Source organism: Pongo pygmaeus, chromosome 13 (genome assembly GCF_028885625.2).
Source record: "Pongo pygmaeus isolate AG05252 chromosome 13, NHGRI_mPonPyg2-v2.0_pri, whole genome shotgun sequence".
In the NCBI taxonomy this organism is placed as follows: domain Eukaryota; kingdom Metazoa; phylum Chordata; class Mammalia; order Primates; family Hominidae; genus Pongo; species Pongo pygmaeus.
The window spans coordinates 56,604,063-56,631,075 of record NC_072386.2 but is presented as its reverse complement, the minus strand read 5'-3'; the positions used below and the strand labels follow the sequence as shown (position 1 = coordinate 56,631,075).

The 27,013-nt window shown below is 41.9% G+C and overlaps 1 long non-coding RNA gene and 2 pseudogenes across 1 annotated transcript in view; 2 read left to right on the top strand and 1 right to left on the bottom strand.

Annotated features, from left to right (window-relative positions):
• Positions 1-2,997: 2,997 nt before the first annotated feature.
• The window catches only part of LOC134737897 (uncharacterized), a 34,974-nt gene continuing 10,958 nt past the window's right edge, over positions 2,998-27,013 (bottom strand). The window contains exons 3-4 of the long non-coding RNA XR_010123309.1: positions 4,452-4,548; positions 2,998-3,200 (exon numbers count right to left, since the gene is read on the bottom strand). This is a non-coding gene — a long non-coding RNA (uncharacterized LOC134737897). The remainder of the gene's footprint in view (positions 3,201-4,451; positions 4,549-27,013) is intronic.
• LOC129044539 (cytochrome c oxidase subunit 2-like) lies at positions 19,537-22,229 on the top strand (annotated as a pseudogene).
• Positions 22,508-23,972, top strand: LOC129044540 (ATP synthase subunit a-like; annotated as a pseudogene).

Sequence of the window (27,013 nt, the reverse complement as noted above, 5' to 3'; positions counted from 1 at the left end):
AATAAGTATAACAAAAAAAACCCTTTTCTATTATAGTTTAAAATATGTGCATAGGTGGAGCTTAGAGTTCATAAATCCACACAAACCTGGCCTCAGTTATGGACCTTAATTTCTACCTATTCTGATATTTTTAACTGTATGGGATTCTTAACTCTGCCCAATGGATGAGCCACTACCAGTCACAGATAGTTGTTATGCACAAATGCAAGCCAGGGTTGCTGGACATTTTGATTGTTTAAGAAAAGGTAGGAATCAAGAATTTTGACTCAAAGTGCCTGGAACTTAAATTTGATGTTTACTTCAATTATTTTTAAAAACACTGTATGGACCAACCAAGATATGTCTGTGGGGTACTGTGGGCCTCTATATTGTGACCTTTGGTGGGTATGGTTGTACATCAACTTAATTTTCAATTTAGGAAGTGATACGGTTTGACTGTGTCCCTACCCAAATCTCATCTTGAATTGTAGCTCCCATGATTCCCATGTGTTGTGGGAGAGGTCCAGTGGGAGATAATTGAATCATGGGGGCAGTTTCCTCCATACTGTTCTCATGGTAGTGAACAAGTCTCACGAGATCTGATGGTTTTATAAAGGGAAACCCCTTTTGCTTGGTTTGCATTCTCTCTCTCCCCTGCCACCACGTAAGATGTGACTTGCTCTTTCTTGCCTTCTGCCATGATTAAGAGGCCTCCCCAGCCATGTGGAACTGTGAGTCAATTAAACTTCTTTATAATTACCCAGTCTTGGGTATGTCTTTATCAGCAACCTGAAAACGGACTAATACAGTAGGCAAATTAAAAATTTGGAGCAGAGCAAGGGAGTGACCCTTTTCTAATGAAAAGCAAACTTAAGAGTATCTAAATGATATTCATGAACCATAGGAACTAAGTAAATACCTAGCAAAGGTGATTACTATATTATCAGGGGTGTCTCTGTTAATTTCTCAATCATCCTAATATGTGTAATTATGACTGGGAAGCGGGAGAGAAGGAATAAGCCAAGTAATAGCCCTGATCATGGCATTTTCTTTAAAAGCTCCATTTTGACCCATATAGCTTATGAGCTGTCTTCTCTAAATAGTTCAACACTTAATCAGGTAAATAGATGGTGGATCCATCTAGTTAACTAAAAATATAGTAAGACATTTGCTTGTGATCTTTTATAGTTAAGGTTACTAGCTGAGGCAAAAGGCTGTTTTTCTCAAGCCACTAATCATTAGTAAATAGAGATAACTCTATTGCCTGAGGCTGGATTAGAGATTTACGCTGTTGTAGACCCTGCTGGTTGCCTACCCAATGTGCTTTTTCCCATTCTTCATTAGTATCAGAATGGGGATTTGGGGTAGGAGGATAGTAATGTGTCCAGAAAATGAACAACCACCAAATAAAAGAAACACTGTACTTCTACTTCTTGCCTCTCAAGTGGTCATTTGACTTGCTCTGGCCAATAAGAAGTCAGAAGAAATTGCTGGATGAGGCTTGTAGAAAATGTTTTTAAAAGGAGACAGATTCACCTGACACGTGCCCTTTGTCTCTCATCTGTCTTCTGCTTTCTCTCTGGAACCTGGACATGATAGTGATATAATATTTGTATTCATTTATTTCCTGGTACACCTCTCTGATATTTTTTCCTCCTACATTGGTTGTCTGCATCTTTTGGTTTTCCTTTTCCTGTGGCCCTACTTTTGTAATACTACTTTCTGCAGGGAGAAGGGAATGTTTTCAGTCTTACTTAGAGAATGGCTGATCACAAATTGATTATTATAGGTAAATTGTAACCATAAATACAGACTTCTGTGACTGCATACAGAGATAGGCTCCTTCTTTGCAGTACTGATCAAGATTGTGTCCCACATACCCAGGAATTCTGTTGGATTCAACTTCATGTGACTACCGTTAAAAAAGAACCAAAAATTCATGTTGTGTTTATGATAGCATCAGTATATTATAAAATTCATTCCTGAAAGCTCATTCCTCAAAACTTCCATTTTGACTGTGCCAGTAAGTATCTAATCTTCTAAACCTCTGCTTATAATTTTACACATTTGATGACCAGTGGAATATTGCATGAACCAACTTCTGGCAATCGATATTTTCAAACAGTGTGTCTCTTCACTTTCCTGTTCATCCGTTCTGGACATTGCGGGGCATGTTTGTATTGTGACACAGCCTTGGGCCCTGCATCTCTGTGCTCCTATGTTGGGTCAGGTGGTATTGTGGGCTGTGGGAGAATTCCTGACAGTTGCACCTATACCAGGATGGCTAAAATATCTAGATGTGGAAGTGACTGCAAATCACATAAATATGTCTATATGACCCAAAGAACATCCATGCCTATGTTAACTTCCCTTTCATCAGATCCCCAAAATGTCAGTGGCCACACAGACTCACCCAACAGGAGGGGAAGTGTGACAGAGGCATAGCTAGAGAGGAAACAGATCGGGCCCTTACCCTACTACAGTGAACATAGGATGCAAATTTTATTGTGACTTATGACATGTTGACACCAAGGCAGACCCCCTCCTGGGGCATTGGAAGGCAACTGTGCAATTGAGTGTAAGCTTTGTTAGCTTCCGGGTAAATCTGCCTTTGCTAAAAACTTGCACTGACTTTAGACATGTCTGCTTTTGGGGGTAGTGACCTAATTAATGTCAGTGGAAAGATAAATTTCTGTCCTGCTATCTTCTCACAGATACACCTGTGGGTAGACAGCCAGAGCAAATTATAAATTTTAAAGCATTTTTTTAATTCTATGCTACTAAAAGGTAGACTTGGAGGTAAGAAACTATGTTTTAGCTAAGAATACATATGCATATTTAGACAATAAACAGGAGGGACTGAGTGTGGAAGCAAAGAAACAAGCTATCCTGCATAATAAAGAGGGAAGCATTTACATTATTACTGTGGAACAAACCATCCCAAAATGGTGGCTTAGAATACAAAGTCATTTATTCTCTTTTGTGATTCTGTGGGTTGACTGAACTCATCTTGGAAGTTCTGCTCCATGTGAGGTCAGCAAGGGCTGTGTCATCTGGAAGCACAACGGTGCCAGCACATCCAGCTTGGTTCACTCACACGGTGGCCAGTTGATGCTCCCAGAAGGGAACTCAGCTGGGGCTGTTGGCCATAGTGTCTTGGCCTTCTTCCATGTAGCTCGTCTGCATTGGATAAGGTTCTTACACCACGGTTTTCAGAGGTTCTAAGAGAGTGTGTTGGAACAAAAATGGAAAGTGTAGTTCTTTTAGGGCCCAGTTTTAGAAAGTTATATAGCATATTTCCAAAACATCTTATCGATCAAAGGAAGTCATACTCCAACCTAGATTCAAGGAGGGGAGGAACAGACTCCTCTTGTTGGGGGGATGAGTGGTAACAAATTTGTGGCCACCAGAGGAGATAAAGGGATCCAAAGGTTTGCATTCATATAGGGTCATCACTTACATCTGGATTATAAAAATAGAAATAAACAAAGATAAGAAGACAATGCCTAACACATAGTAAATGCTTAAAACTTGTTCATTGATTTACAATTTATGGGCCTACAACTTTTAATGTACGTGATCTTACATTTTCATTTCTTGAAAATGTTTATATTTTCAAATATTCTGTTCTAGGCTGAGCAAAGTAGCTCATGCCTATAATCCCAGCACTTTTGGGAGACTGATGCAGAAGGATTGCTTGAGTCCAGGAGTTCAGGACCAGCCTTACAATATAGCCAGACTCCATTTCTACAAGAAAAAAAAAAAATTAGCTAGGTGTGGTGGCACATGCCTGTAGCCCCAGCTACCCAGGAGGCTGAGGTGGTAGGATTGCTTGAGCCCAGGAGTTTGAGGTTGCAGTGAGCTATGATTGTGCCAATGTACTCCAGCCTGGGTGATAGAGAGAGATCCTACCTCTACAAAAACGGAAACAAAAACAGAACAAATATTCTGTGCTAGTCTCACAGCATCCATCAAATAAAATCCTCCATTTTGCTTAGAATATCTGATCACCGTAGTTACAGATCATTTTTCTGTGGTCTTGATCCTATAGATCTATGAGATTTGGGTTTTGTGGGATAATTTACAGCCCGCTTTGCTTTCTTTTTTTACTTTTCTTTGCTCCATTAGCTTTTGTGGATGGTGATGGGAAAGATGGTCTCTATGGCGAGGTCTCCTCTAGCCCATAGGCTCAAAGGCAGTTTTCCAGTGTGAGACAATCTGCCACAAGAGGTGAACAATATCACCATGTGAGTGTTATCCCCAACCATAGCACATGTTTGCCTCACACCACAGATTCTGACAATTAAGAGGGTGGAAAACCAGTTTTCCAAAAACAAGAAAGTTTGGAGAGTGGAAGAGGGAAATAAGGGGCTTGCTCGTCCACATGAAATATTAGCTTGAACACAAGAGGAAGCCACGAGAACCATAAAGATGAGGTGGGAATAAAAACCCCTGATGCATGCACAACTCACCTGGGATTAAAACCCAAGACCATCCTGGAACCTGATATAACCATTCCTGTTGTAATCTAAAGCCTTGTCAACGTATTGCAGGTGCACACCACATGACCTGGTGGGGAAGAAAGAAGTGAAGCCAACTGGGAAGAGATGTGTCAGTTTCATCTTCATAATACATACATCCCAAGGTGCATGTGTGCATCTGGTTTCTATTTCAGAACTTTTTACTAGTAGCTTTACAAAAACTGAGGCAGACAATTCTGTGAGTTAAGGAGACCATATGTTAACGAGGGGTTGGGAGGGACGTGGCAGTGTTGCTGAGGGACCTAGCGGGGCTGCTGGGGACCAAGAGGAGGAACCCAAGGGACCTAGGAGGGGGTACTCAGACTTGAGGTTGGGCCACCTAAATGGTCATATGTTGCTTGGCAATGCTGAATCTTCAGAATTCAAATAATTTTGAAGACACAAATTTAAAAAAAATTGTTTTGAGGCTGATTGCATTTTGGACACAGTGAAAATCCTTTTCTGATGTGGAACAGATTGAATTCTAGAGCTGGAAGGGACTTTAGAGTCATTCTAGTCCCAATCTTCATTGACAGGCGAATCCCTCTTGAAGGCCTTGTGTGACAAATGGGATATTGGACCTGCCCAAGATTATAGGATTTGTGTTAGAGGCAACCCAGAGACCCATATTCGTGAGCCAATTCAGGGGTCTTTTCTTAAATATGTTCTGCTCTTATGGAGCACTAGCCTCATGAATGTGTTAAGACCCCTCAAGTCCCAGGTTCCTGGGCCACTGCTCTCCCTCTGATGATCAACTACCTTGCATTTGTCTAGTGGTCTTCGCTGAAGATCACAGTTGGAACATTTTTCTTATTGTTAGGTAAAGAGATGCCATAATGATACTCTTGCTGTAAGTCCTTCTCAATGGTTTGGCCACACAGGAATTTATTAATTTTCCTCTGGAAAGCTATTGTCTCCACTTTTATAAAGTGGTACCTGGGTCCCCCCTACTGCCATCAATACGCCAGTACACCCATAGAGTTACTTATGACCTCTTAATTCGTTCTCATTTATTTATTCATTAATTTGTTTATTGGAGAGAGCTTTATTGAGGAATTATTTTAGGTAAGGCACTATGATGGATCCTATAGGGGCAACATATAAAATGGATATAAACCCCAAACTCAAGAAACAGACTTCTTAGTAGGGTTGAAAATGTAATAGTATTTTTTTAGAAGAAGTGTTTAGTCAAAAATGATAATAGGAGTTTGGTTTTACAGCTGATGTTTTTGATCTGGGACTTAGCTGGGTCAGATTTGGTTGTGGAAGAGGGAGAAGAGGCATCTAGATGGTGGAGGCTATGTGAGTAAGGGCACTTCTTTTGTCTTTATTTCATTCTCATCTTTAGAAGCTGGGGTCTTGAAGAAGAGAATGACTGGGGTGCTCCTCTACTGTTGCTACCCCTGTCAACAGTTTTCCCAACTCTTTCACTAAGAAGATGATAATTTTTCAAATTTCTCTTTGCTCTTCTTTCTTCCTATCTCTGATATTTGGATTGGGTATCAGAAGAAACTGGGAAACAAACTGTTTCTTAATACTTGCCATCATATTATCATCAGAATCCCTAAGTGTCCCATAAAAAAAGAAAAGGGACCACTCATGCCTTGTAAATGTCAAACTACACTCTTTCCCCTGAAAACATCTACTCTTGTAGTCTCTGAGGCTTTTCCCATGTTCTGCTTTGTTTCATTTTTCTTGAAACTTCCATGATACGCTTCTGAACATCTAGCAAACTCAAAAACATAGGACTGCTTCTCTGAGTGGGGAAAGTCCAGGGAACTCCTTTATGTTGTCCCAGTGAGTTCAAAAGGGCCCATTTCACTTTTCCTGGAGGGACACCCAAGTGAAACCTTCAAGTGATATGCCAAAGAGCAGCAGGCCCTGATGTGTGCTTATTCTTTTGGCAGTGTTGAGCTGACATGAGCATCTGTCAGGGCTGCTTTTTTATGACTCCCGCTAGACAGCTTGAAAAGAGATGAAAAGGTTTATTGGATCTGAGAAAGAAAGTGGTCAGGAAAGAGCATAAAGTGGGTGGGGCTCCTTGCAGATCTGAAGTTCCCTTCTGATTTCTCAGAATGCATGGTTGTTTTTGCTAGCCAAATAAGGTATGTGGTTTGTATTCTCTCTTTCTCTTTCTCTCTCTGGGCCATCTTTGCGAAATATCTTAAAAACCTCTTGCCTTATATTTCTTTGTTTTTCAGGACCTGGAGTCAGCCTGTGAACCACCTTTTTTGGTATTTCACATGGCAGCAATCTCCTTAGCCCTGCGTTTTTGGAATCCTTTCTGGAAAATGCAAGAGGAAGAGGAGATGATGATTTAAGTGTCATTTCAATCTTTGTGCAAGCCCCCTACCCATCTCTTAGAACTTCTTGAAGCTGTTTGCTTTTGTCTTATGTAGCTAACAGTACTTCTTTGGACTCTGTGGCCTAAGGCCTCTTTTTGATGCTTATTTTAACCAAATTTTACCTATCTAATGACTTGGTCCCTACCTAAAGTCTTAGTCTTTTTCTAGGCTCTAAAGCCAATGCAGTCTTTGACTGATTTAGCTTAAGTTTCTCAAAATAAGGTCTTTTTGTTGCCATTTGAGATCTGACCCTGTGACTCAATTTTGTTCATTCATTTGTTAATTTAGCAAATATATATTGACTACCTACTAGTCTCAGACACTGTCCTAGTGTCTGGGAATATGGTAGGGAAAAAAGCAGACAAAATGCATATCTTCAAAGGAGGCCATATGACAACTCAATAAGCAAGCGAATGGTGCATAGAGTACATCAAATGGTGTATTAGGCCATTCTTGCATTGCTGTAAAGAAGCACCCAGGACTGGGTAACTTATAAAGAAAAGAGGTTTAATTGGCTTATGAGTCTGCAGGCTTTATAGGAAACATGGTCCTGGCATCTGGCTGGCTTCTGGTAAAGCCTCAGGAAGTTTTCATTTATGACAGAAGGTGAGGTGGGAGCAGGCACATCACATGGAGAAAGCAGGAACAAGCAGGGTGGTGGGAGTGGGGATAGGGGGTGGGGGTGGTGCCACACACTTAAATGACCAGATCTTATGAGAATTCACTGTTACGAAGACAGCACCAAGCCATGAGGGATCCATCCCCATAATCCAAACCCCTCTTACCAGGCCCCGCCTCCAGCATTGGGGATTACAATTCAACATGAGGTTTGGGCAGGGACAAATATCCAAACTATATCACATGGTAATAAGTTTTACAGAGAAAGATGAAAGTGTAAATGGGTAAGATGTGGCAGTAGGGGAGAACATTACGGTTTGTAAAGAGTAGCCAGGGAATTCACTGATAAGGTAACATGTAATCAGTTGCCACATAGAGACCTTGAAGAAGAACATTCCAGGCAGAAGGAACAGCAAAGACAAGTTGCCTGAGAGTCTATTTAGACTGTTTGAGGTTTAGCAAGAATATCTGCATGGCTGGAGTGGGATAAGCAAAAGGAAGAGAATAGTTGGAGATGATGGCAGCATGGGGAATGGAGGCTGTCAGATCTTGTGGGCAAGTGTAACACTTTTTAGCTTTTGCTCTAAGAAAGATGGGAAGGGACTGAAGGGTTTGGTTCAGTGATAAGAAATGATACAATTTATATTTTTAGGGTATTATTTTGACTACTGTATTGAGAAAAAATGATTAGAAAGCAAGAAAGAAAGCAGATTGAAGGTTTTTTCTAGGAGCAAGTCGATGGTGTCTTAGACAAGGGTGGTAGTGGCAGAGGTGGGAAGAAATGGGGGTTAGATTCTGGATATACCTTGAAGGTTGAGACAACAGTAGTTGCTGATGGTTTGGATGGGATAAGTGAGAGGAAGAAAGATGTCAAGGACAATAACATGGTTTTTAACCTGAGCAGCTAGAAGAGTAAATGTACTGTTTGCTGAGATATCACAGAAGGAATAGGCTTCAGAGTGTGGGGAAATATCAGAAATTGGTTTTGAGCATGTTGTTGGAGATTCCTATTAGACATCCAAGATGTCAACTAGGAATTTGATATAAAAATATAAAGTTTATGGAAGAAGTCAAAATGAGGATATAATTTTGGAGTATATCATTTTATATATGCTATTTAAAGCCACAAGACTGGCTAATGTCACCAAAGAAGTATGTGCAGAGAGAGGAGAGAAGTCTGAGGACCAAGTCATGGGATATCTCAACATTTAGAGTATGTGAGAGAAGAAGGAACCTGCAAAGGCAGATGAGAAGTAGTAGCCAGTGATGTAGTGAAATAACCAAGAGAGAAAGGTGCCCAAAGCCAAGTGAAAAGTATGATCAACTGCTTCAAATGTTGCTGATGATTCAAGTAAGATGGAGACTAAGAAACTGGTCATTGCATTTATCAACGTAGTGGTTATTAGTGACCATGACTGTGCAAAATCCTGACTGGAGAAAATGGAAGGAGACATATTGGTGGTGTAAAACTCTTTGTAAGATCTCAATGAAAATGGAAGATGAAAATTTAGACCTTAATTGGAGAGAGATTTTGCGGTCAAGGGAGGTTTTTTATGTTTGTTGTTTATTTATTTTTGAGTTTATTTGTTAAGATAGGAGATACTACACCATATTTGATGACAATGATAATGATGAAGTAGAAAGGGAAGGATTCATATGGACTGAAGGGGAAAATTGTTGGAGTGAGTAGAGGAGAGGGGCTGAGACTTGTGGAACAATTGGAGGGGTTTGCCTTTGATATGCGCATGGAGAGGAAGACAGGAAAGCACTAGAAAGTAACCATCCTGAGGACAGAGGTTTTGTGTGTGTGTGTGTGTGTGTGTGTGTATGTGTGTTTTACTGAAAACTAGTTTTATTTTAAAATTAAGTGCATAGCACTCATCTAATTCCATTGGTGTAGACTTTAGCACCATACTTGTTATTTGCAATTAATGTCATAACACAGATACATTTTGGTTTGCAGTCTGTACTTGAGTAGTGTTTATTTGGTGGACTTTAGTGAAGCCCTTCATACATATTAATCTCTTCATAGTTGTGAGTTTTTTTAATTGCTCTCTCGGCACATGGAAAGTAATCAGTTGCTGACTGAATGAATAAAACAGATGCAGGATTTGGCTTAATATCCCTCCATGTTTCTCACTGCACCTAGAATAATATACAAATATCTTAACTCCACTCAAAATTTCACTTGTGATCTGTCTCCAGCCTTACTCACTAACTCCTCCATTCTCCTTCTCACCTACTGCAGTTCACTTACACTGTCTTCTTCCATTTCCATGAACTCTTAATTATCTTCCTTATCTCAATTTCCTGTCCTAAAATGCTTGCCTTTTTCATCCCCCACTCTCTCCCCTTAAAACATGGCCAACATCTACTTATCCTTCAGCTCTCATCTTAAATTTCACTTCTGCAAGAAGGCCCTCCCTGCCTGCCCAATGGTTTCTCCTGTCAATCTCTCTCATCTACCTTCTTCTTTTATAATGCATATGTGTATTTTCTGTATCTTTTCCATGACTTTAAGTTTTGTCTTGTTCACTGTTATATAGCTCAATCTAGCACAGAACCAAGATCATAGTAGGTACTCAAAAATATCTATGTTATAAAAAATGGGGGCTTCCATGTCAAGAGGGCAGATTAAACCATATTTTCCCACTGTTTTCTAAAACCCCACTAAAATGAAAATAAAGGAATAAAAATATAAAAGCATAAGAACAAAGAACAAGGGAAGTGAAAACAGTGGATAACAGATAAATTTTTGGAAGATGAGAAACAGATGGAAGATAGGTAACTGATTTAGTGGAAGAGAGGAAGTTGAAAATACCTCTTTATAGAGGAGGATATTGACAAGAAGTTAGCCATTCCTCCCTAACAAATCATGAAAAGTTTCTAGAATGTTAGATGCCAGGCTTATGCCCTTTTGGGTAGGAGTTAGAAGATTCTTCTGTGGAGAAACAGGTCTAGAAGAAACATATATACAGATATTGTCATAGGGGAAGAGGACCAAAACAAAAGCCCCATCATCCTAAAATAAAGCCCAACAGCTTACAAACCTAGCTCAAGCGAACAGAGCTTTAAATTTTTTTTAAAAAGGCATTTAAATGACTATTTTTTGTTATTTTATTTTAGATTCAGGGAGTACATGTACAGGTTTGTTACATGGATATATTGCATAATGGTGAGGTTTGGGCTTCTAGTGAACTCATTACCCAGATAATGAACATTGAACCCAATAGATAATTTTTCAACCCTCACTGCCTTCCCACTCTCCCTTCTTTTGGAGTCCCCAGTGTCTATTATTTCCATCTTTATGTCTATGTGTATGTATTGTTTAGCTCCCACTTATAAGTGAGAACATGCGGGTATTTGATTTTCTCAAACAGAGCTTTTATTCTTTTTTTTTTTTTCATTTTTTTTCTTTTATTATTATTATTATTATTATCATTATTATACTTTAGGTTTTATGGTACATGTGCGCAATGTGCAGGTAAGTTACATATGTATACATGTGCCATGCTGGTGCGCTGCACCCACCTTTACTTTTCATTATAAATGGATGGTCAAAGAGCAATGGATAACATGAAATACTGAGACTATAAAAATATACTATATGCTGAGAATACAAAAAGAATAAATGTGGAAGAAAGAGATGATTCAGAGACTAGAAGAGGGAAGGGAAGATACTGCATTTATGAAATGAGAAAATGGTACTCCAAAAAAGAACCAGAGAAAAAGATTAGTAAGTAATCCCATGACAGGCAACATTAAAACTAGTAGAAGGGATAGGCATGGAAGATGAAGTCAAATTGCTCCTAGAAAGTAGACAGAAAGATTAAAAGATACTCATAGGAGAGAATACTTAAGCAAATTAGAGAATTGGTACAGAAATCAAAATGACCTAAGATAGTAGGATTTCCAGAAAGAGAAGTGGGGGAGATTTTTCTTTCCAAGAAATAATACAAGAAAAAATTTTTCATAATGAAAGGAACAGGAATCTCCATACTGCAAAAACCCACTTAGTTCCTAAAATCATGACCAGAGCCAGGATACATACTCATGACAAGAAAGAAGGGGAAATCTAACGTTTAAGTCTTTAATCCATCTTGAATTGATTTTTCTATAAGGTGTAAGGAAGGGATCCAGTTTCAGCTTTCGACATATGGCTAGCCAGTTTTCCCAGCACCATTTATTAAATGTTAGACCTAAAACCATAAAAACCCTAGAAGAAAACCTAGGCATTACCATTCAGAACATAGGCATGGGCAAGGACTTCATGTCTAAAACACCAAAAGCAATGGCAACAAAAGCCAAAATTGACAAATGGGATCTAATTAAACTAAAGAGCTTCTGCACAGCAAAAGAAACTACCATCAGAGTGAACAGGCAACCTATAAAATGGGAGAAAATTTTCACAACCTACTCATCTGACAAAGGGCTAATATCCAGAATCTACAATGAACTCCAACAAATTTACAAGAAAAAAATAAACAACCCCATCAAAAAGTGGGCGAAGGACATGAACAGACACTTCTCAAAAGAAGACATTTATGCAGCCAAAAAACACATGAAAAAATGCTCACCATCACTGGCCATCAGAGAAATGCAAATCAAAACCACAATGAGATACCATCTCATACCAGTTAGAATGGCAATCATTAAAAAGTCAGGAAACAGCAGGTGCTGGAGAGGATGTGGAGAAATAGGAACACTTTTACACTGTTGGTGGGACTGTAAACTAGTTCAAACATTGTGGAAGTCAGTGTGGCGATTCCTCAGGGATCTAGAACTGGAAATACCATTTGACCCAGCCATCCCATTACTGGGTATATACCCAAAGGACTATAAATCATGCTGCTACAAAGACACATGCACACGTATGTTTGTTGTGGCACTATTCACAATAGCAAAGACTTGGAACCAACCCAAATGTCCAACAATGATAGACTGGATTAAGCAAATGTGGCACATATACACCATGGAATACTATGCAGCCATAAAAAAGGATGAGTTCATGTCCCTTGTAGGGACATGGATGAAATTGGAAATCATCATTCTCAGTAAACTATCGCAAGAACAAAAAACCAAACACCGCATATTCTCACTCATAGGTGGGAATTGAACAATGAGAACACATGGACACACGAAGGGGAACATCACACTCTGGGGACTGTTGCATGGTGGGGGGAGGGGGGAGGGATAGCACTGGGAGATATACCTAATGCTAGATGACGAGTTAGTGGGTGCAGCGCACCATCATGGCACATGTATACATATGTAACTAACCTGCACATTGTGCACATGTACCCTGAAACTTAAAGCATAATAATAATAAAAAAAATACATAAAAAAGAAAGAAAGAAGGGGAAATCCTAAAACCTGGCAAAGAGCAAAACACAGCTCACTTACAAAGATGAGAAACTAAGATAACATTGTTCAATAGCAATGATGGAATAAATACAGACCATAATAGAGCAAAGCCTTCTATATTTGGAGAGAAAGTGATTTCCAACATAGAATTATATACCTGGGGAGATTCATAATTAAGTATGAAAATAAAGACAGAAAATTTCAGATATGCAAGTTTTCAATAAATCTACTTTCCATGCTTCTTAGAAGCTGCTGGAGGAAGTTGTGGAGTCTGGCGAATAGAAATTGCAATATGGTAAAGTGGTGAGGGGAACTTCCAGGATGGCAGGAGGGAAAACCTTGGGACATCAGCTCTGTGGCAGGACTGGAGAACAACAGTCCAGTCTGGAGCAAGAGAAGACAAGAAAAAAAATGTGATTAACAGATTTACCTAATATTTGAAGATATGAAAAATTATACTGAGGGCCTCTAAGAGAGGGTAGGAGTATCTGGTCATAAGTGCCTAGACATCTAAACAAATCCCTCGAAAAGCAAAAGTTTCTATAACTTTTGCTTCTATAAAGGTAATCATGCTTAATACTTGTCACACAGGTGAGCAACATTCAACACTCACAATAATGTGTATGTGAAATGATGATGAGCCTGAACAGTGCATTATATCAGGAATTTGTGGAAAGGGTTAGTGAAGGTATGAGGAAGAGTGCTGTAAAAGAGCTAAAGTCTCCTCTACCACAATGAGAAGTCAACATATAGTGGTTAAAATTGAAATCGGGAAAGAATGACATAAGCACAATATTTAAAAATATTTAGAAAAACTGAAAAACTGCTAATAATGTTGAGAGTCGGTGTTTCTGGGAAAGAGGATGGTGGTGAGGAAGGGAGGAGTGAGTCAAGGAGCTGTTGTTTTTTGTTATATACCTTATACCATGATTACTTTTTAAAACTATGTATATTTATGACAAATAAGTAAGCATCGACTTCGGGAAAATTGAAAATGAGTGAGTGAGTGACTGAGACACAGAGCAGAGGCTCATGGCATCTCTACCTTGGGATGTGAGTGCAGGAAAAGAAAGGGAATTAGCAGCTAGTTTCCCCTGGGTCAGTGCATCTGATTACAGGAGTTGACTCCTGATTGAGCCCACCAGGTTAAACAATGACGTGTATCCTCCTCTCTTGGGAGTAATGTACATCCCCACACTCACCAGAAGGTCTGCAGGATATTTTCACTTGAGTAGCATGATACCAAATATGATTTTTTATCCTTTGTAAGTCAAACCTTCGGCCTGGATTTAAACACATACAAAAGTCCCTCTCAAATCACGTCCTTAGCATTTAAAGATGTTATAATCTGGATGGGAAAACCAGAGCTAACTGTTTGCAGGGAGGTCAAGGGGAATTTATTTACAATCTTGTCTCTACTCTGACTTGACCCACATACTTGGGCCTCAATCCCCTGTACACTCTTACTGACTTCAAACAAAAAAGGTGCACCTTCATCTTCAGGGGTCTGCGAGGTAACGAGATGATTGGCTTATTGGAATAGTGATTTATCTCTCAACTAGGAGAGAAGAAAACTGCTCTAATGATGTAGGACATAAATGGAAACCAGAGCCCTGTTAAACTCACAACCTGAGTGAGCATTCTTAACTCTTGTGTTCCTTTTAAATCAAAACGTCCATTAAAAATATATATATTACATGTGATATCATTTGAGGAGAAGAAACTTTATTCTTTTAACAGGTCTGTTCTTTGCTAGGTGTTATACTCAGTTTTTACAAGGGGCTCCACAGTGTATTTCTGGACACCTTGTATATGTCTGATAAGGAGTAAAAAGCTAACATCATTTGTAGACTGAGGACCCAAACTGTGATGCCAAGTGTGGATATAATCAATAGGACAGTGGTGAGTCTGATTAGTATACCGTCTATACTGATGACCCCATTTCAATATAAATTATAGTTAAAAAATGTGGTAAATGGGGCAATGTGGTGATCTCCGTGTGAGTATGTAGAAGTGTGTGCATACTCATACACACATATGTTTAGAGTAAATATGTATGCATTTATGGCAAAGATAAAGCCATAGTTAAGAAGAAAATGGCATAAGATCAGTGGAGTAAACCAAGGACAGGAACTTGGGATTGTGGTAAGGGAAGGAGATTAGAAGTTAGAGGATTCATGCTGAAAGGTGAAAGTAAAGCCATTTTGTAGGGCTGGAAGGGTTTTTTTGCAACTCCCTTCTGCTTATAAACAAGGAAATGTTGCCCTGGGAGAAGGAACTGACATATTCAGGTCACACGGTTAGCCAGTAACAGAGTTAAAACTAGACCATGACACTGGGCCCAGTGTGCTTTGCAATTTATTCTGTTCCTTGCGTGGTCAAGTCGTGACAAGAGTCAGAGGTCATGGTCAGGCTTTCTTGTGACCATAGGATGGTTAGAATTCACATGGAAAAAGGGTGAAAAGGTTAAGCATCGACTGCAACAGAAATGACCTGTCATCTGCCAGAATTCAGGCTAAGAGGCTAAACAGGTTAGAGATGACTGAAGATGAAAAGAGGTTCATCTTGAATGCATGTTTTATGTGTGAATCCATACCAAGTGGGAGCTTGAGACAAAATGGATTGATAGAAATTTTTCTAATTGCTTTTTATATCTCAGAAATAACCACAGTATAGAAGATAAGAGGTGGCTTTCAATAATTGACTGAGAGTGTTAAGACTGGCTGATGGCAAAGCATGTAGAAAGGGATTGGGAGAAGGCATTGGGCTTAGGGCAGTGTCAGGGTCCAGTGATGGAGAGGAGTCAGGCACACTTGGAATAAAAAGAACCAACATTTGTTTGGTTGTTGTATCAGAGTCCCAGCTGGAAATAGATGGCACACTCAAACTGGGTAATAGAGAATTTAATGAAGGAATGATTTTCAAAGGTGTGGCCAAGATTTAGGGAAAGCAACACTGATATTTCCACTCTTTAGGGCTGGCAGCAGTGGAGCCCTTAATACTCAAGGCCAGAAGAGACAAGCGGGTCAAACAGGCTTTAGAGCCTGGAGACAGCAGCTGCAGCTCTAGGAAAGTGTTACTGGCAGGATATTTTGATGTAAGGATGTAGCCAAATTATGGTGATCTGGTGGGAAAGGAATCAGAGGGAAACAACAACCACCACCCTCATTTCACTTTTCTCCGGTGCTCTGATCTCATACCGCTATGTCTCTTTATCAAACCCTACAAGAAACTGGAAGGCATTGGGGTTCATTGATAGAGTCTCCATGGGTCAGCCTCCTAGGGAAGAGCAGGGAAGAAAGTGAATTAGAAGTGGCAAGTGCAGGATATCCAACATAGGGGGCTTGAATGATTATGACACATTTCCCGTAAACTGGATATTGATTTACTATCTGGATAGACTTTTTTTTTTCCTTTTTATTATTATTATTATTATACTTTAGGTTTTATGGTACATGTGCACAATGTGCAGGTAAGTTACATATGTATACATGTGCCATGCTGGTGCGCTGCACCCACTAACTCGTCATCTAGCATTAGGTATATCTCCCAATGCTATCCCTCCCCCCTCCCCCTACCCCGCAACAGTCCCCGAAGTGTGATGTTCCCCTTCCTGTGTCCATGTGTTCTCATTGTTCAGTTCACACCTATGAGTGAGAATATGCGGGGTTTGGTTTTTTGTTCTTGCGATAGTTTACTGAGAATGATGATTTCCAATTTCATCCATGTCCCTACAAACGACATGAACTCATCATTTTTTATGGCTGCATAGTATTCCATGGTGTATATGTGCCACATTTTCTTAATCCAGTCTATCATTGTTGGACATTTGGGTTGGTTCCAAGTCTTTGCTATTGTGAATAATGCCGCAAATATCTCACGCTCTCAGAACGGCTATGTCAAAAAGACAAAGAGGCTGGGCATGGTGGCTCATGCCTGTAATCCCAGCACTTTGGGAGGCCGAGGTGGGTGGATCACCTGAGGTTAGGAGTTCAAGACCAGCCTGACCAACATGGAGAAACCCAAGAGCAACTGGACAAGGAATGAGTTTGATGAATTGACAGAAGTGGACTTCAGAAGGTGAGTAATAACAAACCCCTCTGAGCTAAAGGAGCATTTTCTAACCAAATGCAAAGAAGCTAAGAACCTTGATAAAAGGTTACAGGAACTGCTAACTAGAATATCCAGTTTAGAGAAGAACATAAATGACCTGATGGAGCTGAAAAACACAGCATGAGAACTTCGTGAAACATACACAAGTACCAAGAGCCAAATTGATCAAATGGAAGAAAGGATATCAGAGATTGAAGATCGACTTAATGAAATAAAGCATGAAGACAAGATTAAAGAGAATGAAAAGGAACGAACAAAGCCTCCAAGAAATATGGGACTATGTGAAAAGACCAAACCTATGATTGATTGGTGTACCTGAAGGTGACGGGGAGAATGGAACCCAGTTGGAAAACACACTTCAGGATATTATCCAGGAGAACTTCCCCAACCTAACAAGACAGACCAACACTCAAATTCAGGAAATACAGAGAACACCACTAAGATATTCCTTGAGAAGAGCAACCCCAAGACATATAATCGTCAGATTCACCAAGGTTGAAATGAAGGAAAAAATATTAAGAACAGCCAGAAAGATAGGTCAGGTTACCCACAAAGGGAAGCCCATTAGATTATTAGCAGATCTCTCGGCAGAAAGATCCCAGGTCAACTTCAGACTGCTGTGCTGGCAGTGAGAATTTCAAGCCAGTGGATCTTAGCCTGCTGGGCTCTGTGGGGGTGGGATCCAATGAGCAAGACCACTTGGCTCCCTGGCTTCAGCCCCGTTTCCAGGGGAGTGAACAGTTCTCTCTCGCTGGGGTTCCAGTTGCCACTGGGGTATGAAAATAAATAAACTCCTGCAACTAGCTTGGTGTCTGCCCAAACAGCCACCCAGTTTTGTGCCTGAAACCCAGGGCCCTGGTTTTGTAGGCACACAATCTGCGGGTTGCAAAAACCATAGGAAAAGCGTAGTATCTGGGCTGGATAACACAGTCCCTCACAGCTTCCCTTGGCTAGGGGAGGGAGGTCCCCGGCCCCTTGTATTCATTTATTTCCTGGTACACCTCTCTGATATTTTTTCCTCCTACATTGGTTGTCTGCGTCTTTTGGTTTTCCTTTTCCTGTGGCCCTACTTTTGTAATACTACTTTCTGCAGGGAGAAGGGAATGTTTTCAATCTTACTTAGAGAATGGCTGATCACAAATTGATTATTATACCCCCGATTCCGCTACGACCAACTCATGCACCTCCTATGAAAAAATTTCCTGCCACTCACCCTAGCACTACTCATATGACACATCTCCGTGCCCATTACAACCTCCGGCATTCCCCCCCAAACCTAAGAAATATGTCTGACAAAAGAGTTACTTTGATAGAGTAAAAGATAGAGGTCTAAATCCCCTTATTTCTAGGACTATGGGAATTGAACCCACCCCTGAGAATCCAAAATTCTCCGTGCCACCCATCACACCCTATCCTAAAGTAAGGTCAGCTAAATAAGCTATCGGGCCCATACCCCGAAAATGTTGGTTATATCCTTCCCGTACTAATTAACCCCTTAGCCCAACCCATCAGCTACCTCACCATCTTCACAGGCACACTTATTACAGCACTAAGCTCTCACTGATTCTTTGCCTGACTGGGCTTAGAAATAAACATACTCGCTTTCATCCCGGTCCTGACCAAAAAGACAAGCCCCCGCTCCACAGAGGCCGCTATTAAATATTTCCTCACACAGGCAACCGCGTCCATGATTCTCCTAATAGCCATCCTCTCCAACAACGTATTTTCTGGGCAATGAACCACAGTCAACACCACCAACCAATACTCATCACTGATAATTGTGACCGCCCTGGCGATGAAGCTAGGAATAGCCCCCTTTCACTTCTGAGTCCCAGAAGTCACCCAGGGAGTCCCCCTGACATCCGGCCTACTCCTCCTTACATGACAAAAATTAGCTTCCATTTCAATTATATACCAAATATCTCCATCAGTAGACGTAAACATCCTCCTCACCCTCTCAATTTTATCTATCCTAGTGGGCAGCTGAGGCGGACTAAACCAAACCCAACTACGCAAAATCCTGGCATACTCCTCAATCACCCATATGGGCTGAATAATAGCAGTACTACCATATAACCCAAACATCACTATCCTCAACCTGATCATCTACATCACCCTGACAACTACCGCATTCCTAATTCTCGACTTAAACTCTAGTACCACAATCCTACTATTATCCCGCACCTGAAACAAGCTGACATGACTAATACCCCTAATTCCATCAACCTTACTATCCCTAGGGGGCCTGCCACCACTAACCGGCTTCCTACCCAAATGGGCTATCATTGAAGAATTTACAAAAAATGGCAGTCTCATTACCCCCACAATCATAGCTATTATTACCCTCCTCAACCTCTACTTCTACATACGCCTAATCTACTCCACCTCAATCACGCTACTCCCCATATCTAACAACATAAAAATAAAATGACAATTCGAAAACACAAAGCCCACTCCCCTCCTCCCCACACTCACTATTCTCACTACCCTACTTCTACCCATCTCTCCTCTCATCCTATCTATCTCATAGAAATTTAGGTTAACACAGACCAAGAGCCTTCAAAGCCCTCAGTAAGTTACAGCACTTAATTTCTGTAACACTAAGGACTGCAAAGCCCCGCTTTGCATCAACTGAACGCAAATCAGCCACTTTAATTAAGCTAAGCCCTCACTAGACCGATGGGACTTAAACCCACAAACATTTAGTTAACAGCTAAACACCCTAATCAATTGGCTTCAGTCCACTTCTCCCGCCGCAGGAAAAAAAGGCGAGAGAAGCCCCGGCAGGCTTAAAGCTGCTCCTTCGAATTTGCAATTCAACATGACAATCACCTCGGGACTGGTAAAAAGAGGTCTAACCCCTGTTCTTAGATTTACAGCCTAATGCCTTGCTCGGCCATTTTACCCCCTTCTTTTTCTCCACTAATGTTCGCCGACCGCTGGCTGTTCTCCACAAACCACAAAGACATTGGAACATTATACTTGTTATTCGGCGCATGAGCTGGAGTCCTAGGCACTGCCCTAAGCCTCCTCATTCGGGCTGAACTAGGCCAGCCCAGCAACCTCCTAGGCAATGACCATATCTATAATGTTATCGTCACGGCCCATGCATTCGTAATAATTTTTTTTATAGTCATGCCCATTATAATTGGGGGCTTTGGCAACTGACTAGTACCCCTAATAATTGGCGCTCCCGACATAGCATTCCCGCGCATAAATAATATAAGCTTCTGACTCCTCCCCCCCTCCTTTCTTCTACTGCTCGCTTCTGCTATAGTAGAGGCTGGCGCAGGAACGGGCTGAACAGTCTATCCTCCCCTAGCAGGAAACTACTCTCACCCAGGAGCCTCTGTAGACTTGACAATCTTCTCTCTACACCTAGCAGGCATTTCCTCCATCTTAGGGGCTATCAACTTCATCACAACAATCATTAATATAAAACCCCCTGCAATATCCCAATACCAAACCCCCCTCTTCGTCTGATCGGTCCTGATCACAGCAGTCTTACTACTCCTTTCCCTCCCAGTCCTAGCTGCTGGCATCACCATACTACTAACAGACCGCAACCTAAATACTACATTCTTTGACCTGGCTGGAGGGGGAGATCCTATCCTATATCAGCATTTATTCTGATTTTTTGGCCACCCTGAAGTTTATATTCTCATCCTACCAGGCTTCGGTATAATCTCCCACATCGTAACACACTATTCCGGAAAAGAAGAACCATTCGGATACATAGGCATAGTCTGGGCCATGGTCTCAACTGGTTTCCTAGGTTTTATCGTATGAGCCCACCACATATTCACAGTAGGAATAGACGTAGACACACGAGCCTACTTCACCTCCGCTACTATAATTATTGCCATCCCCACCGGCGTCAAAGTGTTTAGCTGACTCGCTACACTCCACGGAAGCAACACTAAATGATCTGCTGCAATCCTCTGAGCCCTAGGATTCATCTTCCTCTTCACCGTAGGCGGCCTAACAGGCATCGTACTAGCAAACTCATCACTAGATATTGTATTACACGATACATACTACGTTGTAGCCCATTTTCATTACGTCCTGTCAATAGGAGCTGTATTCGCCATCATAGGAGGCTTCATCCACTGGTTCCCACTATTCTCGGGCTACACCTTAGACCAGACCTATGCTAAAATTCACTTCATTACCATATTTGTCCGCGTAAATTTAACCTTCTTCCCACAGCACTTCCTCGGCCTATCAGGTATACCCCGACGTTACTCCGACTACCCCGATGCATACACCACATGAAATATTCTATCATCCGCGGGCTCATTTATCTCCCTAACAGCAGTAATACTAATAATCTTCATAATCTGAGAAGCCTTCGCCTCAAAACGAAAAATCCCAATAATTGAACAACCCTCCACAAGCCTAGAGTGATTATACGGATGCCCCCCACCCTACCATACGTTTGAAGAACCCGTCTATATAAAACCCGAACAAAAAAGGAAGGAATCGAACCTCCTAAAGCTGGTTTCAAGCCAACCCCATAACCTCCATGACTTTTTCAAAAGGTACTAGAAAAAACATTTCGTAACTTTGTCAAAGTTAAGTTACAGGTCAGACCCTGTGTATCTTAATGGCGCACGCAGCACAGGTAGGTCTACAAGATGCTACCTCTCCTATCATAGAAGAATTGGTCATCTTTCATGACCACGCCCTCATAATCATTTTCCTAATCTGCTTCCTAGTCCTGTACGCCCTTTTCCTAACACTCACAACAAAACTCACCAACACTAGCATCTCAGACGCCCAAGAGATAGAAATTATTTGAACTATCTTACCAGCCATCATCCTAGTTCTAATCGCCCTCCCATCTCTACGCATTCTCTACCTAACAGACGAAATCAACGACCCCTCCTTTACCATCAAATCAATTGGCCATCAATGATACTGAACCTATGAATATACTGACTATGGCGGATTGATCTTCAACTCTTACATGCTCCCACCACTATTCCTAGAACCAGGAGACCTTCGACTCCTTGACGTCGACAATCGAGTAGTCCTCCCAGTCGAAGCCCCCGTTCGCATAATAATTACATCCCAAGACGTCTTACGCTCATGAACCGTCCCCTCACTAGGCCTGAAAACAGATGCAATCCCCGGACGCCTAAACCAAACCACATTCACTGCCACACGACCAGGAGTATATTATGGCCAATGTTCAGAGATCTGTGGAGCTAACCACAGCTTTATACCTATCGTTCTAGAACTAATTCCCCTAAAAATCTTCGAAATAGGACCTGTATTCACTTTATAGCCCTTCCACCCACCCCACAGCCCGTTCCACTTCCCTTCCTGAGACTCACTGCAAAGCTAACCTAGCATTAACCTTTTAAGTTAAAGACTAAGAGAATCAACCTCTCTTTGCAGTGAAATGCCACAACTAAATACCACCACATGACCCACCATCATCACCCCAATACTTCTCGCACTATTCCTCATCACTCAACTAAAACTATTAAATACACACCTCCACCCACCCACTCCACCAAAGTTTACTGAAACAAAAAACCACGCCAAACCCTGAGAACTAAAATGAACGAAAGTTTATTCGCCTCATTCATTAACCCCACGGTGCTAGGCCTCCCCGCCGCAGTACCAATCATCCTATTTCCCCCCTTACTGGTCCCCACCTCCAAATATTTCATCAACAACCGACTAATTGCCATTCAACAATGACTAATCCGACTCACCCTAAAGCAGATAATAACTACCCATAACACTAAAGGACGAACTTGATCCCTCATACTAACATCCCTAATCATTTTCATCGCCTCAACCAACCTCCTGGGACTCCTCCCCTACTCATTTACACCAACTACCCAACTATCTATAAACCTAGCTATAGCAGTCCCCCTATGAGCAAGCACGGTAGCTATAGGCCTCCGCTTCAAAGCCAAAATCACCCTAACCCACCTCTTACCACAAGGTACGCCCACACCCCTTATCCCCATACTAATTATTATTGAAACCATCAGCCTTTTTATTCAACCACTAGCTTTAGCCGTACTCCTAACTGCCAATATCACTGCAGGCCACCTACTCATGCACCTAATCGGAAGCGCCGCACTAGCAATACTAGCCATCAACCTCCCCCTAACCCTCATCACCTTTACAACTTTAACCCTATTAACCATCCTGGAAATTGCCGTTGCCCTAATTCAAGCCTATGTCTTCACACTCCTAGTAAGCCTCTACTTGCACGACAACTCATAATGGTCCATCAATCACACGCTTACCACATAGTAAAGCCCAGCCCATGACCCCTGACAGGGGCTCTCTCAGCCCTCCTAATAACGTCTGGCCTGACCATATGATTCCACTTCTACTCCACAACCCTACTATCAATAGGTCTGCTAATCAACGCACTGACCATATATCAATGATGACGGGATGTAGTGCGAGAGAGCACGTACCAAGGCCACCACACACTACCCGTCCAAAAAGGTCTCCGATGCGGAATAATCCTATTCATCACCTCAGAAGTCTTTTTCTTCGCCGGATTTTTCTGAGCATTCTACCACTCCAGCCTAGCCCCCACCCCTCAACTTGGAGGGCACTGACCCCCAACAGGCATTATCCCCCTCAACCCCCTAGAAGTCCCACTCCTAAACACATCCGTATTGCTCGCATCAGGAGTCTCAATTACCTGAGCCCATCACAGCCTCATGGAAAACAATCGAACCCAAATAATTAAAGCACTACTTATCACAATCTTACTGGGCATCTACTTCACCCTCCTCCAAGCCTCAGAATATATTGAAGCTCCCTTCACCATCTCTGACGGCATCTATGGCTCAACATTCTTCGTAGCCACAGGATTCCACGGCCTCCACGTTATTATCGGATCAACTTTCCTCACTGTTTGCCTAGCCCGCCAACTACTATTCCACTTCACATCCAAACATCACTTTGGCTTCGAAGCCGCCGCCTGATATTGACACTTCGTAGACGTAGTCTGACTATTTCTGTACGTCTCCATCTACTGATGAGGGTCCTACTCTTTTAGTATAAGCAGTACCGTTAACTTCCAATTAACCAGTTTTGACAACACTCAAAAAAGAGTAATTAACTTCGCCTTGGTCCTAATAGTTAACACCCTCCTAGCCCTGTTACTAATAACTATCACATTCTGATTACCACAACTTAACCTCTACATAGAAAAATCCGACCCATACGAATGTGGATTTGACCCTGCATGCCCCGCAGGGGGGATGTTATATATAAGTTAATATTGTTATGTGTGAATTTGATCCTGTCATTATGATGTTAGCTGGTTATTTTGCTTGTTAGTTGATGCAGTCTCTTCCTAGTCTCGATGGTCTTTACATTTTGGCATGATTTTGCAGTGGCTGGTACTGGTTTTGCCTTTCCATGTTTAGCACTTCCTTCAGGAGCTCTTTTAGGGCAGGCCTGGTTGTGACCAAATCTCTCAGCATTTGCTTGTCTGTAAAGTATTTTATTTCTCCTTCACTTATGAAGCTTAGTTTGGCTGGATATGAAATTCTGGGTTGAAAATTCTTTTCTTTAAGAATGTTGAATATTGGCTCCCACTCTCTTCTGGCTTGTAGGGTTTCTGCCGAGAGATCCGCTGTTAGTCTGATGGGCTTCCCTTTGATGGTAACCCGACCTTTCTCTCTGGCTGCCCTTAACATTTTTTCCTTCCTTTCAACTTTGGTGAATCTGACAATTATGTGTCTTGGAGTTGCTCTTCTCGAGGAGTATCTTTGTGGCGTTCTCTGTATTTCCTGAATCTGAATGTTGGCCTGCCTTGCTAGATTGGGGAAGTTCTCCTGGATAATATCCTGCAGAGTGTTTTCCAACTTGTTTCCATTCTCCCCGTCACTTTCAGGTACACCAATCAGACGTAGATTTGGTCTTTTCACATAGTCCCACATTTCTTGGAGGCTTTGCTCATTTCTTTTTATTCTTTTTTCTCTAAACTTCCCTTCTCGCTTCATTTCATTCATTTCATCTTCCAGGGCTGATACCCTTTCTTCCATTTGATCGCATTGGCTCCTGAGGCTTCTGCATTCTTCACGTAGTTCTCGAGCCTTGGTTTTCAGCTCCATCAGCTCCTTTAAGCACTTCTCTGTATTGGTTATTCTAGTTATACATTCTTCTAAATCTTTTTCAAAGTTTTCAACTTCTTTGCCTTTGGTTTGAATATCCTCCCGTAGCTCGGAGTAATTTGATCGTCTGAAGCCTTCTTCTCTCAGCTCGTCAAAGTCATTCTCCGTCCAGCTTTGTTCCGTTGCTGGTGAGGAACTGCGTTCCTTTGGAGGAGGAGAGGTACTCTGTTTTTTAGAGTTTCCAGTTTTTCTGCTCTGTTTTTTCCCCATCTTTGTGGTTTTATCTACTTTTGGTCCTTGATGATGGTGATATACAGATGGGTTTTTGGTGTGGATGTCCTTTCTGTTAGTTTTCCTTCTAACAGACAGGACCCTCAGCTGTAGGTCTGTTGGAGTACCTGGCCGGCCGTGTGAGGTGTCAGTCTGCCCCTGCTGGGGGTGCCTCCCAGTTAGGCTGCTCGGGGGTCAGGGGTCAGGGACCCACTTGAGGAGGCAGTCTGCCCGTTCTCAGATCTCCAGCTGCGTGCTGGGAGAACCACTGCTCTCCTCACAGCTGTCAGACAGGGACATTTAAGTCTGCAGAGGTTACTGCTGTCTTTTTGTCTGTGCCTTGCCCCCGGAGGTGGAGCCTACAGAGGCAGGCAGGCCTCCTTGAGCTGTGGTGGGCTCCACCCAGTTCAAGCTTCCAGGGTGCTTTGTTTATCTAAGGGAGCCTGGGCAATGGCGGGCGCCCCTCCCCCAGCCTCGCTGCCGCCTTGCTGTTTGATCTCAGACTGCTGTGCTAGCAATAAGCGAGACTCCGTGGGCGTAGGACCCTCTGAGCCAGGTGCGGGATATAATCTCCTGGTGCACCGTTTCCTAAGCCCGTCGGAAAAGCACAGAATTCAGGTGGGAGTGGCCCGATTTTCCAGGTGCCGTCTGTCACCCCTGGAAAGGGAACTCCCTGACCCCTTGCGCTTCCCGAGTGAGGCAATGCCTTGCCCCTGCTTCGGCTGGCACACGGTGCACTCACCCACTGACCTGCGCCCACTGTCTGGCACTCCCTAGTGAGATGAACACGGTACCTCAGATGGAAATGCAGAAATCACCCGTCTTCTGCGTCGCTGATGCTGGGAGCTGTAGACCGGAGCTGTTCCTATTCTGCCATCTTGGCTCCTCCCTCCAGACCTGTTTCTTGAGTGCTGTGGTCTGAATGCTAAGTCTGCCCAAAATTCATAACCTGAATTCCAAATTGATAGTATTAATAGGTGAGGCTTTCAGAGGTGACTAAGTCATGAGGTGCCCTCATAAATGGGATCAGTGAAGGTCCTTTAAAAGAGGCCCTGAGAGCTTATTTGCCTCTTCCACCAGATGAGAATGAAGCAAGCAAGCACCATCTATGAAGTAAGGAACAGGTCCTCACCAGGCATCAAATCTGTCTTGATCTTGGACTTCCCAGCCTCCAGACTGAGAAACAAATTTCTGTCATTTACAAGCTACCCAGTCTATGGTAATTTGCAATAGCAGACCAAAAGAACTAAGATATTGAAAAACAATTTTTTAAGAGAGTAACTTATGCTAATGTTACACAAAATTACCAGGCTTTGGAAATGATGGAAAAAAGTCAATTCTGGGAGTGTTCCTTATCATGCTTCCATGATTATTTTTACTGTGTGCCACTGTCCTTTAACTTAACATGGTAAGATGGCTTTCTTAGGTGGGTTGATAAATGGAAAAGCCTCACTTGACCTTATATGCTTTAAAAAAAAATTCAGCTCTCTTGACTGAACGGAATATATTAGTCACATGACAAAGTCTACTGTGATGACCCAGTCTCCTTACCTTTAGTCCTGACCCATGAAAACCACTGTGGTTTCCAGGTGTACAGGAATATGAGACTACTTAATTTTGAACGTGCATGGAATTTAGTGGAAGCAGGAGCACTTGTTCCCCTAGAACCATTTTCTGCAATATAAGGCTAAATCTTCCC